The following is a 20,460-nucleotide window of genomic DNA, read 5'->3' on the forward strand; positions in this document are numbered from 1 at the left end:
TGTGGTCAGCAAAGGCAGCCTGCAAAATTTCTATCCTCTTGATATTATGGAGATATGTTTTGTGTGCTAACATGTAGTCTATCCTAGAGAATGTCCCATGTACATTAGAGAAAAATGTGTATCCAGGCTTCTGGGGGTGGAGTGTCCTGTATATATCTACTAGGCCTCTTACTTCCACTTCTCTCCTCAGGTCTAGTATATTCTTGTTGGGTTTCAGTCTGGTTGACCTGTCTAGTGTTGACAATGCCGTGTTGAGGTCTCCCACAATTATTATGTTGTTATTGATATTATTTTTCAGATTTGTCAACAGTTGTATTAAATATTTTGCTGGCCCCTCATTCGGTGCATATATGTTTAGGAGGGTGATTTCTTCCTGCTGTACATATCCCTTGATTAATACAAAATGTCCATCTTTGTCCCTTACTACTTTCCTAAGTATAAAGTTTGCATCATCTGATATTAATATGGCCACTCCTGCTTTTTTTTGGGTGTTGTTTGCTTGGATGATTTTCCTCCAGCCTTTTATTTTGAGTTTATGTTTGTTCTGACTATTCAGGTGCGTTTCTTGTAGGCAGCAGAAGGTTGGATTGAGTTTTTTGATCCATTTAGCCACTCTGTGTCTCTTAACTGGTGCATTTAGTCCATTGACATTGAGAGAAAGAATTGTCCTGGGAGTTAGTGCCATCTTTATATTAAAGTTTGGTGTGTCTGTTGGTAAGCCTTGTCTTAAAGTATGCCGTTCAGTTTTTCTTTTAAGAATGGTTTTGAGTCTGTGAAGTTTTTGAGCTGTTGTTTGTCTGTGAAACTATGTATTGTTCCTTCAAACCTAAAAGTGAGTTTTGCTGGGTGCAGTATTCTAGGCGAAGCATTTATTTCATTGAGTTTTGTCACTATGTCCCACCACTGCCTTCTGGCCTTGAGTGTTTCTGGTGACAGGTCTGCAGTAAATCTCAAGGATGTTCCCTTAAATGTAATTTCTCTTTTCGATCTTGCTGCTTTCAGAATTCTGTCTCTATCTATGGGATTCGTCATTGTGACTAGGATGTGTCTTGGGGTGTTTTTTCTGGGGTCTCTTTTAGTTGGCACTCTTCGGGCATGCAGGATTTGATCACATGTATTCATTATCTCTGGTAGTTTCTCTTTAATGATGTTTCTGACTGTTCATTCTTCCCGGAGATTTTCTTCCTGAGTCTCTGGGACTCCAATGATTCTTAAGTTGTTTCTGTTGAGCTTATCATAGACTTCTATTTTCATCTGTTCCCATTCTTTGAGTAATTTTTCCATTGTTTGATCATTTGCTTTGAGGCTTTTTTCCAATTTCTTCTGCTGTATGTAATTGTTATGTATCTCATCTTCCAGTGTACTGATTCTATCCTCAGCTGCTGTTAACCTGTGGGAAATCTCAAACATGTTTTTCTTCAATTCATCTACTGAGTTTCTCAGACCTGTTATTTGATCTGAAATTTCCGTTTGGAGTTTTCTCATTTCTATCTTCATATTCTCCTGATTCTTTTTAGTTTTCTCTTCTGTACTTTGTTTGAGTTCTTTGAACATGTTCCATATTGCAACTCTAAACTCCTTATCTGAGAGACTGACTAGGTGGTTGATCATGTTCAAGTCATCAGAGTTGCCATCTTCATTCTCTATGTCTGGCACTGGCCCATGTTGTTTCCCCATTGTCACACTAGTACTGCGTGTTTTTCTACGTGTTGTGATTGTATTCATTGGCTAAATGCTGTGCACCGTCGCGAAGGGGAGCGGAGCAACCGTGCTCCTCTGGCTTTTCCCTTTCTGGGCGTGTCGACTCACCTCCACGGAAGGCTCACAGGAAGGCAGGCTGGCAGATGGGCTGCACCCAGGATGAAATCAGGCCAAAAATGCAGGACAGCAGAGTAGAGAGGCAGAAGGGTGCTGGCATCTGAGATCCAGCGAAGTTCAGTGGCTCCTCCCTTTCTGGGTGTGTCGACTCACCTTCACGGAAGGCTCACGGGAAGGCAGACTCCCCGGAAAGTTCACAGGAAGGCAGGCTGGCTGATGAGCTGCACCAAGGGTGAAATCAGGCCGAAAATCAAATTTCTCTACTTTTTAAAGTTAGTCTTTTTACTGTAGACTGGCTCCCCATTTGGCTAATGTTAGTTTTTTGTTTGTTTGTTTTAACAAGAGGAGGTAAAATTCCCTGCATTTATTCACATATATAATAATCTTAGGAGCAAAATTTAGAAACATATGTCTATATTAACAGTATGATTTTATAAATGCATGTAATTAAGAATGAGCTTAGACTCTCAATTTAGGACCAGCCTCTCTGGACAGGTGTCAAATCCCGTTGTTTTATTTGCTGCTTCATGGATGGATCTGAAGAGTATCAAGCTGAGTGAGGCTATTCAGAAGAGAAGGGACAATACAAATTATCTCTCTCATATGTTCAGTATAAAGATATAGCGATAAATAAAATATTTCCAAAGGCAACAGAAACTGAGAACTAGTCTTCAGTGGAAAGTTTATCACAGCAGGGAAGGGGATTGATAATGGGAGACACTGGGTAATAGAGGAGGGAAGCAGACACTTTTGGCTGGTGTGGTGGTGGAATGCTTAATGCATGAAACCTACTATTAACAGTATTATAAATAATTGCATAAAATTTTAAGTTTTAAAATTAAAAATTGTCTTTCTAAGTATAGAAAATTTGAAGTTAATTGTTTCTTAATACATGAAATTTCTAATTGTAAACAAGTGAATTATTTAAAAATTTTCATTTTCCTGGGGGCTAGAGAGATAGCATGGAAAATAAAAATAAAAAAATTATTTTCCTTAAATATATGTGTATATATGCAATGTATTTTAAGGTTTTATTTAAATTCTATTGTTATATAATGAAGCAGAATAATTAAATCCTGTAATTTATCCTGTAATTTGACTGGAAAGTCATGATCATTTAGTGCTTCATGATCATTTTCATGATCATTTAGTTCTTGAACTGAATATTTATAACATCTCCTGGAAGATTTAGAGTATTTGAATCAAAGTATCGAACATAATTATTAAAAGGAATAAAGATATTTAAATACTTAGAAGGGATCACATTATTTAATGTCATGGATTGATTAGTCCCAACAGTAAGGAATCATCCGGGGTTCCTAGAAAAGTGGGTGCACAGAGTTGGCTGTGGGAGACAGAGGTCAGAGTCAAGTTGGGTTCAAGCTCTGTTCAGTTTGTTCAAAGAAAAGGTGAAATACTTTTACTCAATATCTTGGCAATACATAATTTTTAGACAAAACTAATTTACCAAAGAGGCACAGGGGCAAATTGTTCAAGGCATATTCTGACACAAGGCAGTTTCACTCTAAGCTGTTTTTCCTATTTCAGGTTTTTAGCTAGCAAAATAAATTTCCCACTGACTGGTGCTATTTTGGCCTTATTCCAGTTCATGCATTCTAAACTGGGGCCTGAAATATTAATCCTTAATATGACTGCAACTAGGCTAACAGCATAGCTACATTAGAGTAATAATTATTCTGTAAGATTAAATAGAGAATACTTGAAACTATGCAAATGTTCCTAATAAGGTATGTTTATATATCTGAATAATCTTTAAGAGAAGCTCTAAGAAAAGTGAGTAATAAATATTCTATAGTACTAGATAAAGAATATTTGACCCATGCAAATGTTAATCTGAGTAATCTTGAAAATGTCGGCTAAAGTTATGTCTCAATTTTTATGCTACATTCCCCTTTATTTCTGAATGCCTCAGGACAGGCAACTAAGGTTTTTTAGGGCCTTAATGCCTTTGAGTACAAGTTATTTCTCAAGCATCCTTTCTTACAGGTGCTACTTTTCATGGGCCCTTTCTGTAAATACAAGGTACTTTGGAAAAGTTCCTGCAATAGTAGACTGCTTTGGAAAAAATCCTCCCTCAAGTAGGGTCTTTTCAAACTTGGTGTCTATCTTGGTCTCAGGGTCTTTTTACAGGGGAGGGTGATGTAGCAATTTAAAATTATTTTTGTGGCCAGACAGATAGTACAAGAATTAAAGTTCTTTTCTTTCATGCAACAAAATAGAATTTTATTTCTGACACTATGTATGGCATGCTAAGTATCACTCTGTCTCGCACACAGAAATATCAGGTATAATTAATTTTTAATTTAGCCCAAAAGCACACTATTTTTGTTAAGTGAACAATAGATTAAGAAGTGTTAACTTTTATTAACATATAAATAAATACAAATAAAAGATCAATAAAGTGTAATCTTCTGCTCATACATTTAAAGAAACACATTAAGAGAAACACTGTAGTATTGGATGATTTCAAACTTTTCTTTTTCCACTAAAAAGATCAACCATATAATATCATAAAAACACAAGAGCCCTGAGTGAGAACTTTAAAAAATTGGTATTAATGGATATATGCCATTAATAAAGATGTCCATAAAAAAAATATATATACATATATATATATACACCATTCATAAACATACCGAAAAACATTCTTCTCCAGTGCACATTCTTATCCAGGATATGTCATATACAAGGACATAACTCCAACAGATAAATTTATGAATATAAACCAAAATGCACTTAATGTAGAAATTAACCATAAGAAGAAGATATAAAACTTTAATAGCTATATTCTAATGGATATTTCCAGGATGACTTTTTCTTTTTTTACCATGGGTGTGACCCAAATAAACAAAGAAAATAACATAATTTGCTATTATGGAAACCCATATTGCAAGTTTAGTAAGATATACACATATTAGAATGAAGAAAATAAATAAAAATGAAACCAGAACTGGAGAAATAGCACAGCATTAGGGCATTTGCCCTGCACCTAGCCAACCCAGGTTTAATCCCAAGTATCCCACATGGTCTCTTGTCAGGAGTGATCCTTAAGCACAGAATCAAGGGTAAACCCTGATTACTGCCAGGTATGACATATCTATACATATAAATATATATACATATACATATAAAATATATTTTTATTTAAACATCTTGATTACATATATGATTGTTATTAGGTTTCAGTCATGTAAAGAACACCCCCTTCACCAGTGCAACATTCCCACCACCAATGTCCCAAATCTCCTTCCATCCCACCCCACCCCCACCTGTACTCCAGACAGGCTTTCCAGTTCCCTCATTCATTCACATGATTATGGTAGTTCTCTGTGTAGTTATTTCTATAACTGCACTCACCACTCTTTCTGGTGAGCTTCATGAAGTGAGCTGGAAATTCCAGCCCTCCTCTCATTGTCTCTGAGGATTGTTGTAAAAATGACTTTTATTTTTCTTAAAACCCGTAGATGAGTGATACTACTCTGCATCTCTCTCTCTCCCTCTGACTTATTTCACTCAGCATGATAGATTCCATGTACATCCATGTATAGGAAAATTTCATAACTTCATCTCTCCTGATGGCTGCATAATATTCCATTGTTTATATGTACCACAATTTCTTTAGACATTCGTCTGTTGAAGGGCATCTTGGTTGTTTCCAGAGCCTGGCTATTGTGAATAGTGCTGCAATAAATATAGGTGTGAGGAAGGGATTTTTGTGTTGTATTCTTGTGTTTAGAGGGTATATCACTAGGAGTGGAATAGCTTGGTCAAATGGGAGCTCAATTTCCAGATTTTGGAGGAATCTCCGTATAGCTTTCCATAGAGGTTGGACTAGACGGCATTCCCACCAGCAGTGGATAAGAGTTCCTTTCTCTCTACAATCCCGCCAGCACTGATTGTTCTCATTCTTTGTGATGTATGCCAATATCTGTGGTGTGAGATGGTATCTAATTGTTGTTTTGATTTGCATCTCTCTGATGATTAGTGATGAGGAGCATTTTTTCATGTGCCTTTTGGCCATTTGTATTTCTTTTTTATCAAAGCGTCTGTTTATTTCTTCTCCCCATTTTTTGATGGGATTAGATGTTTTTTTCTTGTAAAGTTATGTCAGTGCCCTGTATATTTTGGAGATTAGCCCCTTATATGATGGGTGTTGGGTGAATAGTTTCTCCCACTGGGTGGGTGGCTCTTCTATCCTGGGCACTATTTCTTTTGAGGTGCAGAAGCTTCTCAGCTGATGTATTCCTGTCTGTTGATCTCTGCTTCCACTTGTTTGGAAAGTGCAGTTTCCTCCTTAAAGATGCCTTTAGTCTCAATGTCATGGAGTGTTTTACCTATGTGTTGTTCTATATACCTTATGGTATCAGGTCTGATATCAAGGTCTTTAGTCCATTTGCATTTTACCTTCGTACATGATGTTAACTGGGGGTCTATGTTCACTTTTTTGCAAGTGGCTAACCAGTTCTGCCAGCACCACTTGTTGAAGAGGTTTTCCCTGCTCCACGTAGAATTTTTTTCTCCCTTGTCAAAAATTAGGTAATCGTATGTCTGGGGAACATTGTCTGAGAACTCAAGCCTATTCCACTGATCTGAGGGTCTGTCTTTATTCTAATACCATGATGTTTTGATAACTATTGCTTTGTAGTACAGTTTAAATTTGGGGAAAGTAATGCCTCCCATTTTCCTTTGCCTTAGTAGTGCTTTAGCTATTTGAGGGCATTTATTGTTCCTGATGAACTTCATAAATGTTTGATCCACTGTTTTGAAGAATGTCATGGGTATTTTTATGGGGATTGCATTAAATATGTATAATGCTTTGGGGAGTATTGCCATTTTAACGATGTTAATCCTGCCAATCCATGAGCAGGGAATGTGTTTCCATTTCCATGTGTCCTCTTTTATTTCTTGGAGCAGGGCTTTTTATTTTTCTTTGTATAGGTCCTTCACATCTTTGGTTAAGTTGACTCCAAGGTATTTGAGTTTGTGTGGCACTAATATGAATGGGATTGCCTTCTTGATTTCCTCCTCTTCCCTATCATTATTGGTGTATAGAAAGACCATTGATTTCTGTGTGTTAATTTTGTAGCCTGCCACCTTGCTATATGAGTCTATTATTTCTACAAGCTTTCTGGTAGAATCTTTATGGTTTTCTAAGTAAAGTATCAAGTCATCTGCAAACAATGAGAGCTTGACTTCTTACTTTCCTATCTGGATTCCCTTGACATCTTTTTCTTGCCGGATCGCTATAGCAAACACTTCCAGAACTATGTTGAAGAGGAGTGGTGAGAGCAGATAGCCTTGTCTTGTACCAGAATTTAGAGGAAAGGCTTTTAATTTTTCTCCATTGAGGATAATATTTGCCATTAGCTTGTGGTAGATGGCTTCAACTAGATTGATAAAGGTTCCTTTCATTCCCATCTTGCTGAAAGTTTTGATCAAGAATGGGTTTTGGACCTTCTTTAATGCTTTCTCTGCATCTATTGATATGATCATGTTCTTTTTATTTTTCTTGTTTTTGATGTTGTGTGTGATGTTGATAGATTTACGGATGCAGCCTTGCATTCCTGGGATAAAACCTACTTGGCTGTAGTGTATGATCTTCTTGATGATTGTGTTTTGGTTTTCCACTTCATTGATTTCTGCTTTCAGCTTTGTTATTTTCTTCTGTCTCCCTATTTTTGTTTCCTTTTGTTAGTCATTTTCTAATTTTTTGAGCTGCATCATTAAGTTATACAGGTATGCTCCTTCTTCATTTCTGATGTGAGCTTGTAGAGCTATAAATTTTTCTCCAGGACTGCTTTTCTGTGTCCCATACATTCAGGTAATTTGTGTCTTTATTATCAATTGTTTTCAGGAAAGTTTTGATATCCTGTTTGATTTCATCTCAGACCCACTTGTTGTTCAGTAGCAGGGTGTTTAATTTCCAATTGTTATAGTTTTTCTTCTGTGTGTATTTCACATCTAATTTCAGAGCTTTGTGGTCAGCAAAGGTAGCCTGCAATATTTCTATTCTCTTGATTTTATGGAGGTATGTTTTATGTGTCAGCATGTAGTCTATCCTGGAGAATGACCCATGTACATTGGAGAAGAATGTGTATCCAGGCTTTTTGGGATGTAGTGTCCTATATATATCTACTAGTACTCTTTCTTCCATTACTCTTTTCAGGGCTAGTATATTTTTGTTGGGTTTCAGTCTGGTTGACCTATCAAGTGTTGATAGGGCAGTGTTGAGGTCTCCCACAATTATTGTGTTATTATTGTTTTCTTCTTTCAGATTTGTCAGTAACTGTATAAGATAATTTGCTGGTCTCTCATTGGGTGCATATATGTTTAATAGTCTGATTTCTTTCTGTTGCACATATCCCTTGATTAGTCCATAGTGTCCATCTTTGTCCCTTACCACTTTTCTGAGTATAAAGTTGGTGTCATCAGATATTAATATGGCCACTCCAGCTTTTTTGAGGGTGTTGTTTGCTTGGATGATTTTCCTTCAGCCTTTGATTTTGAGTCTATGTTTGTTCTGACTATGCAGATGTGTTTCTTGTACGTAGCAGAAGGTTAGATTCATCTTTTGACCCATTTTGACACTCTGTGTCTTTTAATTGGTGAATTTAGTCCATTGACATTGAGGGACATAATTGTCATAGGTGTTAATGTCATCTTTGTGTTTGTTGGTCTCTCATGTCTTAAAGTAGACCTGTCAGTTTTTCCTTTAAGGCTAGTTTTTCATCTGTGAAGTTTCTGAGCTGTTTATCCATGAAGCTATGTATTTTTCCTTCAAACCTGAACGTGAGTCGGGCTGGGTATAGTATTCTCGGTGCGGCATTCATTTCATTCAGTCTTGTCACAATATCCCACCACTGTCTTCTGGCCTTGAGAGTTTCTTGTGACATGTCTGCTGTTATTCTTAAGGATGCTCCTTTGAATGTAATTTCCCTTTTTGATCTTGATGCTTTCAGTATTCTATCTCTATCTGTGAAATTTGTCATTGTAATGAGGATGTGTCTTGGGGTGTTTTTCTTTGGGACTCTTTTAGCTGGTACTCTTCGGGCATGCAGGATTTGATTGCATGTAGTCTTTAACTCTGGGAGTATCTATTTGATGATGCCGTTGACAGTTCATTCTTCCTGGAGATCTCCTACCTGGGTCTCTGTGACTCCAATGATTCTTATATTGTTTCTGTTGAGTTTATCAAAGACTTCTATTTTCATCTCTTCGCATTCCTTGAGTACTTTTTCCATTGCCTGTTTGTTTGTCTTAAGATTCTTTTCCAATTTCTTTTGCAGTGTTGAGTTTTTCTGCATCTCATCTTCCAGTACTCTGATTCTCTCCTCAGCTGCTGTTACCCTGCTGGCAAGGCCATCCATTGAGGTTTTCAGTTGAGCTACCATGTTTTTCAGATCTTTTATTTCAGTTTGGAGTTTTCTTTTTTCTTCTTTGTGTTCTGTTCAGATCGATCTATGCTTTCTTTGAGTTCTACAAACATCTTCTATATTGCTATTTTAAGTTCCTTCTCCAAGAGGTTAATCAGGTGGTTGGAATTTATTAGGTCATCTGAGCTATTGTCTTCATTCTCTGTGCATCGTGTTTGCCTGTGAGGTTTCCCTATTGTGACGCTTGTAGTGTGGTTTTTCCTGCGTGTTGTGGTGGGGTTCATTGGTTAGAAAGTTGCACAGCTGCAAAGTGAAGCAGAGTGGCCACTCTCTTCTGCTGCCTTTAGTTGTCAGTTTTTTGGGGGTGCACTCCCTAGGCCTCTGAGGAGATCTTCAGGTATTCAAGAAACACAGACAGGCACAGGAGAAATTTCCCTTGAAGTCTTCAGAGTAATCAAACTCACAGCAGGGCGGAGGCTTCTTAGGCCAGAGAGCTCAGCTTATTGGATGGTGACCCCCACAGCCAGACTTTACTCACTGGGCAGCTTCAAAATGCAGGTTTTTTGCGGTGCGCTCCCTAGGCCCATGAGGAGACCTTCAGGTATTCAAGAAACACAGACAGGCACAGGAGAAATTTCCCTTGAAGTCCTCAAGGATGACTTTTTCAAAGTGGGAACAAAATAAGAAATTTGAGAAGGAATTTTTTTTTTTTTCTCACCTGACATACAGATCTGGGAGATTTAGGACTGGTGAGTGTTTACTATGAGCTACTGGGCAGCATGGATGTTCACAACCAGCAGTTTGATAAGGCAGCTGTCAAGTTTTACAGTATCCATTTGTGCTGCCCTTATTAGGTGATTAGACCCACCAATTTCTTAGAGAGCCATGGACTCAGACTAAAGAGAGAAATTATTCTCTGGAAAAAAGGAACTCAGACCTAGATTTTACTCAAACCTGAAAGGCCTTTTGCTTTTCTCTCACTGATAAGATTTTCACAATCTTTTTGGTCAGACCGGAGGTGCTCAGGTGTTACTACTGTACTCCTGGCAGACTCGGGAGACCATATGGGAAATGGGAAATTGAATCAGAGTCTCACTTTTCCTCCCATTTACCTCCCTGCAACATCTTTAAGCTGAACAAAATGCCAATAAATAACATGTGGATTGAAGAATTCAAGGGAAAAAATAAAACATTCATTGAAATGAATAAGAATTAAGAAAGAAATGGTTAAACTCTATAGAATACAAGAAAAGTTGTGTTAAGGGTGAAATTCATAGCAATAAGACCTTCAATATAAAAGCGTTAACTCTCAAATCAATAAAATAAAAACACATAGCTCATAATATCAAGAATAAAATTAAGATATAAAAGCATAAATCAATGAAAACAGGAGCTTATTATTTGTTTACTTCATTTTTATTTTTATCTACTTGCTTTTTGGGACCACAGACACAGTAGCTGAAGGCTCAGAAATAAATTACATCAGCAATGAAAGTTAAGAAATTATAACAAACACTTCAGTAAGTCAAGATATGGAAAGTTACTATGAACAATTCCTACTTTGAGGTTAGAGAAACCAGAAGAAGTGAACGTATATTTAAAACCATATAATCTGTTAAAGCTAAGCTAGAAGGACACAATAAAGAATATAATATTAATGTAATATATATTGTGTATAATATATGTATTATATTATATATTGTATATAAATAGTACAAGAAGAATATTTATACAGTAATTAGGATTTTCCTCAAGAAAAAACACTTGCACAGATGGGTTTCCTAGAAAGTCTTTCAAGCCTTAGCACTTGCTTAAGCTCTTCAAAATATTTAAAACTAAAAACTTTCCTAAAAGTTTCTAAGAATCTAAAAATACACTAATATTCAAACGGAGCGAGACATACTATTAGAAATGAAAATTTAAAACCAATCTCCCTGATGAACATCAATACAAAAATTCCTAAAATATTGTAAAATAAATGAATCTAACCTGTCAAAAATCATATCTCATGATAAATGGAAGTCATTTCTAGGGTGCAAGTATGTTTCAACCACAGAAATTTATTACATAAATAAAATCACAAATAAAATTAAATTGTCATATTAAATAATGCAGTAAATTCTTTCAAAAGACCCAGCATCTACTCATAAAATACTCTCAAAATAATAGAAATGGGAGAAATCCACCATCTTAATGAGAGCCATTAAGTTCTATAGCAAATACAGCAACTGTCTTTCTAAATGGTTAAAAGCTAAAACATTCCCTCCAAGATCATTAAAGAGCAAAGATGTCTGTGCTTTATTTTAAGAAAATAAAGTCAAACTAAGTCAAATTAACTTCATAAGGATTAAGTTCAGAAGACATAATGTTTTACTTTGATGACTATAAAGATTCTACAAGAAAATTCCTAGAAGCAAGAAACCAAAAGAACAATACAGTCAGCTACAATATATACAATTATATATATATACAATTATTAAAGAAAAAGAGATGAAAGAGTTCAGTACATTCAGTGTAGTATCTCAAATCAACATCTAGTAATTAAATTACCAAAATACATAAAGAATTATACTTTAAAAACTAACTTAAAACTTAACAAAGAGACAGAAATATACGAAATATAAAATAATATATACTGTGTATGGATAAAAAATTAATTTTGTCAAAATTACCATACTTCTTAAATCCTTATGTAAATTTAAAGCAATACCATTAAATTTTAGATAATAATCTTCAACGATTTATAAGTCGATTATAAAGATTACATAAAAGCAAGAAATAAAAAGATATTTAAACCAGGCCAGATCCATAAACTTGCTTTTCACTAATGAAAAGTTAATCAAGTCATGAAAGGTCATGAAAACACCAAACCATGCATCAGACAGTTGGCCATTTTAGGATGAGATAAGGGCCAAACCTATGCCCTGTCAAATTCATGCCTGCTGCTCCATTCCCCATAACCACCATATTTCTGATGGCCTTGCCTCATCAACAATAATTTTGCTCAGGAGCACCAATCACACCAAACTTCCTGTATGCTGGTTTGGGGACTGATATCACCAGTTGTTTTTTTTTTTTTTTTTGGGGGGGGGGCAGGAGTAAGTCTGAGTACCCTCCCTCAATATCTTCCTCCTTCTTGTAAATCTGGCAGCTGTAACTCAAAAATGCATCCTCCATATTTGACCCAGCAATACACAGTGATACACACTTTTTTCAAAAGATATGTAAACCAACGCATGAAAGAACTTGGATTCCAGCCCATGCAGCACATAGATATCTGGCCATCTAGAAAGGAGAGGGCAGGCCAACACCATACCCTGCCGAAGCCATGCCTGTTTCCTCCATCATTCAAATAACCATTTTCCTAATGTTACTGCCCTATTACCCCTTTATGTTTCCTTTTGAGGACACAAATCAGATCAAACTTTAAGTACGTTAGTGTGGGCTTTATGAATCTAGTGCAAGCACCCTCCTAATAATTTTTCCCTTTTGGGAGAGGTGAAGACCAGCATCCATAACCATGCCCACAGACACAGTTGCTATGTTCAAACCAGACCAGATCCATAGAGTCACACTTTTCTCAAATGAGATGCAAACTAAATTATGAAAGTTCATAGTTAGACTGGCACCTGGCACATGTATCAGAAAGCTGGCAATCTAGGGAGAAAAGGGCAGGCAAAGCTCCCACCTTACTGAAACCACACCTACTGCCTCCTTCACAAAGAATCATCATTTTTCCCAAAGGCCTTGTCTCATTATACCTCTTTTATTCCTTTCAGCTTCACCAGTCTTTGGGTTGATACACCAGAAATTTTTGTAGAAACAAGCCCCACCCCCTGTATCTTTCTTTTTCAAGGAAGCCTAGAAGTAGAGTACCTGTCCCTAAAAGTATCAGTATCAGTAATAGTGCTTTGAATTTCTGGACAATTTTATTTGTTTTAGATATCTTCCCTATAGGAACAAACCAATTAACAAAATAAACAGCGAACAAGAGCTGTCTAAACCTCTGCCATTGTATTAATTACTTCATTGGAGAATAATAATTTTCATAAATATGTTTGCTACTCTACTTTTTCTTTTTCACTTTTTTTCTTCTCTTCCTTCATCATTTTTTCTAATTTTTCAATGAATTTACTTTCAATTAGCTGGGGGAAAAGTGTTGTATGGTCACCAATGTCAACTATGTGATAGATTTTTTTTTAAATAAAGTAAAAAAAAAGAAATTGGGTATTATCCCAATACAAAAGAGGCATGGCCATGAAATAAGGGTAAGAGTTTAAAAAATTAATTGCTCTGAGAACAAAATAGCAAACTGGGTACATGAAGAGTAGTAAAGATATCCTCTTTGACAAATATTCTTGAGAAAATTGGATCACCAAGCATAAAAATATGATGCTAGAATCTTATTTTATTCCATGCAAGGAAGTTAATTCAAAGTGATTCAGAACTTTAAAACAGATCATATTCTTTCAAATACTTTGATATAGAGGCAGGATGATCTTAAACTTAACACTTGTAATCTCAAAGTTGTTTCAATAATATTATTTTACTGAAAAGGGCAAATAAAAGGCAATAAAAAAGGAATAAATAAAAACAAAAATAAAGAGGAGTATATCAAATTAACTATTTTCTGTAGAGCAAAAAAAAAAGCTAAAAATAAAATACATGCAATTGATTGGGAAAAATGTACAATTAACCCAACAAATCCTGTCTTAATATTTTTGTTTATTTTAAATTTAATAAGTAAAGGTGACTTTGGTAGAATCGACTACAATATTCCTCTTATAGTTGCTAGCATGTCTTTTATTGTGTAGTTTTAAATAAGCAAAACTAAAAAATGTAAAAAAAAAATACTTCAGAGGCCAGAACAATAGCCCAGTGATAGAGTGTTTGCCTTGCATGAGACTGACCCAGGGCAGATCTTGGTTAGATCCCCAGCGTCCCATATGGCCCCCCCAAGCCAGCAGCAATTTCTTAGAACATAGCCAGGAGTAACCCTGAGCATCGTCAGGTGTGGCCCAAAACCAAAAAAAAATTAAGCTATTTATTTTGAAAAGTCAATGCTTTTTCAGTCAACTTATCAATAGACTGGAAAGTACTCTCTTTAATTGAACATGCTTAATTATTTTCAAACCTCTGATTCTCTTAGATTCATTAAAAATAGCAATGCTTCAATGTTGACAAATACCTTAAAGAACAGGATCATAATTCATTGGCTCAGAGTATAATTTTGTAAATTGTGAATTTATTTAAGTGCATGGTTATTTAAAATGTTATGAGAAGTCTAAAAAAAGTTTCAGTAAAAACTAAATAAAATAATATAAATAATTGCAGTTTAAAAAAATTATCTAATAAGACTGCAGAGGCGAGAGCTGGGCTCAGAGACCCCACATACCAGGAGTTCTGCCTGTCTTGCACTGTTCTTAACTTGTTAGGCACCAAGACGGACCTCCTTCCCCAACAAACCACCATCCAGCTCCTCTATGAAAGACACCCTCTTGATCCCCCATCTCATGTCTCAGCAAGAAACCACAACCAACATACCTGCTGACTCAAGCTTGACCCCTCTCACCCCCATCAAATCGTGGATTGAAGCATGATACCAGAATCAGCCGCAGCAAAACTCCCAGTTCAAGGACATTACAGGACTCTGAAATGCTGCAAATTATATCTTTTATTTTGTTTTGTTTCTTTGTTTTGTTTTTGTTTTTCAGGCCACACCTGTTTGATGCTCAGGGGTTACTCCTGGCTAAGAGCTCAGAAATTGCCCCTGGCTTGGGGGGACCATATGGGATTCCGGTCCTTCCTTGTCTAGCGCTTGCAAGGCAGACACCTTACCTCTAGCGCCAGCTCACCGGCCCCCGCAAATCATATCTTAAACTCTAGACCAAAGTCTGTGATATGAAAAAGTGCCTTGGCTCTAACTCCCCACAAGAATATCTCAGAAGACCTAGTTGGGAGGCCTATATTGCCTATGTAAGCTTAATACCTTTATAATAATGCATCTTAAGATATGTATTCCTAAACATACAGATAGCCTCCCCCATCACTTTTTTTTTCAAATACCATTTTTCTTTTTTTCTCAATTTACCTTTTTTATCTCAGTTTTATCTATTTGCTCTGTTTTTATATATGCATATTTTCTTTATCCTCACCAGTTTTGGTGCTGCTTGGTACAAAAACCAAGAAAACGTCTTGCCTCGGATAAAAGCTCAGACCACACCACATATACTGTATGTATAGTCTGTCATCCTTACCCAGAATAGCACCAACAATACAAAAGGACACCATACGTTTTTGTATAGGCACAGTAAATAAGGGAAAATCATGGACTCAGACACAAGATCTTATCTTCTAAGGATAAGAACTCACACTTTTTACACAAGGGTGCCTCCCATCCTGGACATATGTCATGTGGATACAACTCAGTCTCCATGAGATTGGACAGTGCTGGTTCATTCTCAAACCCCAGATACCAGACGTAAAACTGAAACAACCCCCTGCATCAGTGCCAGGAACTAAGCTCCATTGGGAGATATACTTGTGCCAGTGTTAATATGACATTGAGGACAGCGAGGAAATGACAACTTGACCTAAGACCAGGAGGTCCTATCACATCACCTAACACTAAGTGGAAATCAGAAGATGTATTGTCCTTTGAACTATGAAAAATAAGAGCACTAACTACAGAAAACTGACTTTGACAACCATGACTGGGCAGAACTTACCTTGAGATCTTTAAGGAAAACCCTACCCTAGGCCATAGCCCAGGTCTCTTACAAAAATCAAGATTTCTTAGAACAGAGGCCCAATTTTGACAACAGAGACTGAGCAGAACCTTTGTAACCATAATTTACTAGACTTTGGCCTAGGGAACTAGCAAAAACATGGAGCACATGATACAAAAAACTGAACACACCAACAATGTTGGAACAGAACCTCTAGAACCTTAAAGACTCTATCCTAGGCTTTGTCCTAGGACCTGTGCAAATACCAAGATTGCTTGCTAGAGTGGCCTTATTTTCTCATTCACAACTGAGAGGAAAGTTTCCTGACACCACAAAAAAAAAAAAAACCTGGGATATGGCAATGAGAAGGTATGGAGCTAGTGGTTGTTCCCATGACAATATGCTTCAAGAGTAGAGAAACCCTGAATTTCTTAGGCCATGAAAATTTCCTTTCTTCCCTAATACTTACTGTGCCTATAAAAAAAAGTGGGGTAACACCAAACCCTGCCACTCCAGCATTCCTTTTTCTGGATTTGTTTTTTGTTTTTTGTTTTTTTTTTGTCTGTTTTTCATATTATTTTTCTTCTCTTTTTTCTTCCACTCTTTCTTTCTTTCCCCACTCTTGTGGATATTATTCGGTGATTTTTTTTTCATTTCATTTCTTTTTTTAAGTAGTTGATACCAAATTTTTTCTTCTCTTTTTCTTAACCTTTTTATCTCCAACAGAATAGCATAACTTGAATCATTAAGCCTCATAAATTGAGGGGGGAAAGGATGATACCAGGACCAGTCATATGAACATGTAGTGTAAATAAAAAATGACCAGACTAGAATACCAAACAGAATAGATACCCAACCTACAAGCTGTAAAGTGGAGACCAGTTACAGTAGTATTCTGGGGAGGGGTAAAGGAGGGATATCTGAGAGACATGCCGGGAACAGGAATGGAGGAAGGACAACATTGGTGGTGGGAATGCCCTTAATTAATTGTCACTATGTACCGTAAGTAATTCTGTGTAATGAACTTCAATCACAATAAAAATTTAAAAAATTACCTAATAAATTAGTGACTATAATTAAAATTGATAAGTGATTTATCAATTATAAGATTATAATGAGGGAACTTTAAACATTAACACATCAGAAAATTTAAAAAAAAATTTATAGGCTGCTAATATAATTATCCACAAGAGAAGGTATTTCAATTTTAAGGTCATTTTATGATTTGAGTTCTAAGTGAATAGTTTTTATATTTCTGTATATATATATTTTGACACACATATATAAAAAAACTTAAGTTGTAGCTTCTTGCCAGATATAGATAAGAGCAGTGATGTTTTTTGTACAATGTTTTTGTGGCAATTATAGCATAGTAAATATATCAATGTAATTAAATTTGTCATACTGATCCATGACATAAAAGAGAAATTATTTTGCACAAAACTGACACTGTGGGCAAAGATAAAATGAATAATATATAAGTGCCATTTACTGTAAAAGCTGTGTGCATAAGTAGAATTTTTTAGAAAGCAATATTTAGAAAGTAATCAGCTAGAGATTAGAAAAGATATATTAAATAATATTTCAACTAGTAAAAGTAAAATCTAAATATTTTTTCATTACAAGCAGGGGTGGGGTTTTGGGACATTGGTGGTGAGAATGTAGCACTGGTGAAGGGGGGTGTTCTTTACATGATGGAAACAAAACTACAATCATATTTGTAATCTATGTGTTAAAGATATTTTAAAAAAATCTTTTTTTTTCATCAGTGGTAATTGCAGAAAGGCAATCCCTTTGTCTGTGAAGTCAGGCTGGAGGTATCTGTCCCTGCTATGTGATTCCCAATTAAAGAGACTGTGCGTGTCGCTTGTGCTTGATTCTCAACTGTTCTTCTACTGAAACTCCCCTGAATGGGCCGAGAAGATCCCAGAAAAATTGCTCTCCTAGAGTTGCCCAGGCAAAAAGCCAAAAAAGCCTGGGTCACTGAGTGAAAACTGGCTATCAACAGTAATTTGCAGAAAGGCAGATCCCTTTTGTCTGTGAAGTTAGGAGGAATCTGGCCCTGCTGTATGATTCCTAATTTGGAGAAACTGTGAGTGTCATTGTGCATTTTTCTCTACTGTTCTTCTCCTGAACCTCTCATGAGTGGGCTGAGAAGGGCCCAGTATAATCGGTCTCCTAGAGTTGCTTAGGCCAAAAGCCAAGGAAGACTGGGCCCAAGAGTGAAAAGCGGCTATCAGCGGTAACTTGCAGAAAGGCAGTTCCCTTTGTCTGTGAATTTAGGCGGGAGGAACTGCCCCTGCAGTGTGATTTCCTATTGGTAGAAACTCTGCGTGTCATCTGTGCATGTTTCTCTACTCTTCTTCTCCTGAACATCTCAGGTGGGCTGAGAATGGCCCAGCAAAATAGCTCTCCTAGAGTTGCCCAGGACAAAAGCCAAGGAAGACTGGGTCTTTGAGTGAAAACCTAGTATCAGTGGTAAGTTGCAGAAAGGCAGATCCCTTTGTCTGTGAAGTCAGGTGGGAGAAACAGGCCCTGCTGTGTGAGTCCCAATTTTGAGAGACTGTGTGGGTCATTGTTCATTTTTCTTTCCTGTTGTTATTCTGGACCTCTCCTGAATGGGCAGAGAAGGGCCTAGCAAAATAGCTCTTCTAGTGTTACTCAGGCCAAAAGTGAAGAAACATTGAATCCATGACTGCAAACCTACTATCAGCAGTAACTTTCAGAAAGGCAGATACCATTGTCTCTGAAATCAGGAGGGACAAATCTGTCCAGCTGTGTGATTCCCAATTGGGAGAGACTGCATGTTGCCTGTGCGTGTTTCTCTACTGTATTTCTCCTGAATATCTCCTGAATGGGCAGAGAAATGCCCATCAAAATCACTCTCCTAGAGTTGCCCAGAATAAGCCAAAAAGACTGGGGCCCTGAGTTAAAACTGGCAATCAGTACTAACTTGCAGAAAGGCAGATCCCTTTATCTGTGAAGTTAGGCAGGAGGAATCTGGCCCTGATGTGGGAGAGACTATGTGTGTCGCCTGTTCATGTTTCTTTACAGTTCTTCTCCTGATCCTCTCCTGAGTGGCCCAAGAATGGCCCAGCAAAATTATTCTCATAGAATTGCCCAGGTCAAAAAGCCAAGTCTGGGTCCCTGAGTGAAAACCAGCTATCATGGTAACTTGCAGAAAGGCAGATCCCTTTGTCTGTGAAGTCAAGTGGGAGGAATCTGGCCCTGCTTTGTTATTCCCAAATGGGGGAGACTGTGCAAGTCGGCTATGTGTTTCTCTACTGTTCTTCTCCTAAACCTCTCCAGAGTGGACTGAGAAGGGCCCAGCAAAATTGCTCTCCTAGAGTTGCCCAGACCAAAAGCCAAGGATGACCAGGTCCCTGAGTGAAAACAGACTATCCGCAGTAACTTGCAGAAAGGCAGATCTTTTTGTCGGTGAAGTTAGGCAGGAGGAACTGGCCCGGCTGTATGATTTCCAATTGGGAGAGATTCTGCATGTCATTTGTGCATGTTTCTTTACAGTTCTTCTCCTGAACCTCTCCTGAGTGGGCTGAGAAGAGCCCAGAAAATTGGTTCTGCTAGAGTTGCCCAGGCCAAAACCAAAGAAGACTGGGTCTAAGTGAAAACCAGCTATCAGCAATGACTTTCAGAAAGGCAGAACCATTTTTCTGTGTTAGAAAGGAGGAACTGGCCCTGCTGTGTGATTTCCTGATATACATACTGTGCATATCACCTGTGCATGTTTCTCTACTGTTCTTCTCCTGAACATCTCTTTGAGGGCCGAGCAGGGCCCAGCAAAATCACTCTCCTAGAGTTGCCCAACCAGAAAGCCAACATAGACTAGGTCCCTGATGAAAACTGGCTATCAGCAGTAACATGCAGAATGGCAGATCCCTTTGTCTGTGAAGTAAGGCTGGAATTTTCTGGCCATGCTGTGTTATTCCCAATTGGGAGAGACTGTGTGCATCGCCTATGCTTGTTTCTTCACTATTCTTCTCCTGAACCCCTCCTGAGTGGGCCAAGAATAGCCCAGCAAAATGGCTCTACTAGAGTTGCCCAGGCAAAGAAGCCAAGGAGACTGGGTCCCTGAGTGAAAACTGGCTATCAGTGGTAACTTGCAGAAAGGCAGATCCCTTTGTCTGTGAAGTTAGGTGGGAGAAACTGACTCTGCTGTGTAATTTCCAATTGAGAGAGAATTGTTGTGTCACCTGTGCTTGATTCACTACTGTTCTTCTCCTGATACACTCCTGAGTGGGCCAAGAAGGGCATAGAAAAATCACTCTCCTAGAGTTTCCCAAGCCAAAAGCAAAGAAATATTGGATCCATGAGTAATAACCCACTATCAGCAGTAACTTGCAGAAAGGTAGATCCCTTTGTCTGTGAAGTTAGGTGAGAGGAACTGGCCCTGCTATGTAATTCCCAATTAGAGATAATCGTTGTGTCACCTGTGCGTTATTCACTACTGTTCTTCTCCTGATCCTCTCCTGAGTGGGCCAAGAAGGGCCAAGAAAAATCTC

General features: G+C 37.4%; 1 pseudogene; it reads left to right on the plus strand.

Annotated features, from left to right (window-relative positions):
• The first annotated feature begins 9,991 nt into the window (after nt 1-9,991).
• The window catches only part of LOC126032230 (GPN-loop GTPase 3-like), a 32,101-nt pseudogene continuing 21,632 nt past the window's right edge, over nt 9,992-20,460 (plus strand).

Source organism: Suncus etruscus, chromosome 16 (assembly GCF_024139225.1).
Source record: "Suncus etruscus isolate mSunEtr1 chromosome 16, mSunEtr1.pri.cur, whole genome shotgun sequence".
Taxonomy (NCBI): Eukaryota; Metazoa; Chordata; class Mammalia; order Eulipotyphla; family Soricidae; genus Suncus; species Suncus etruscus.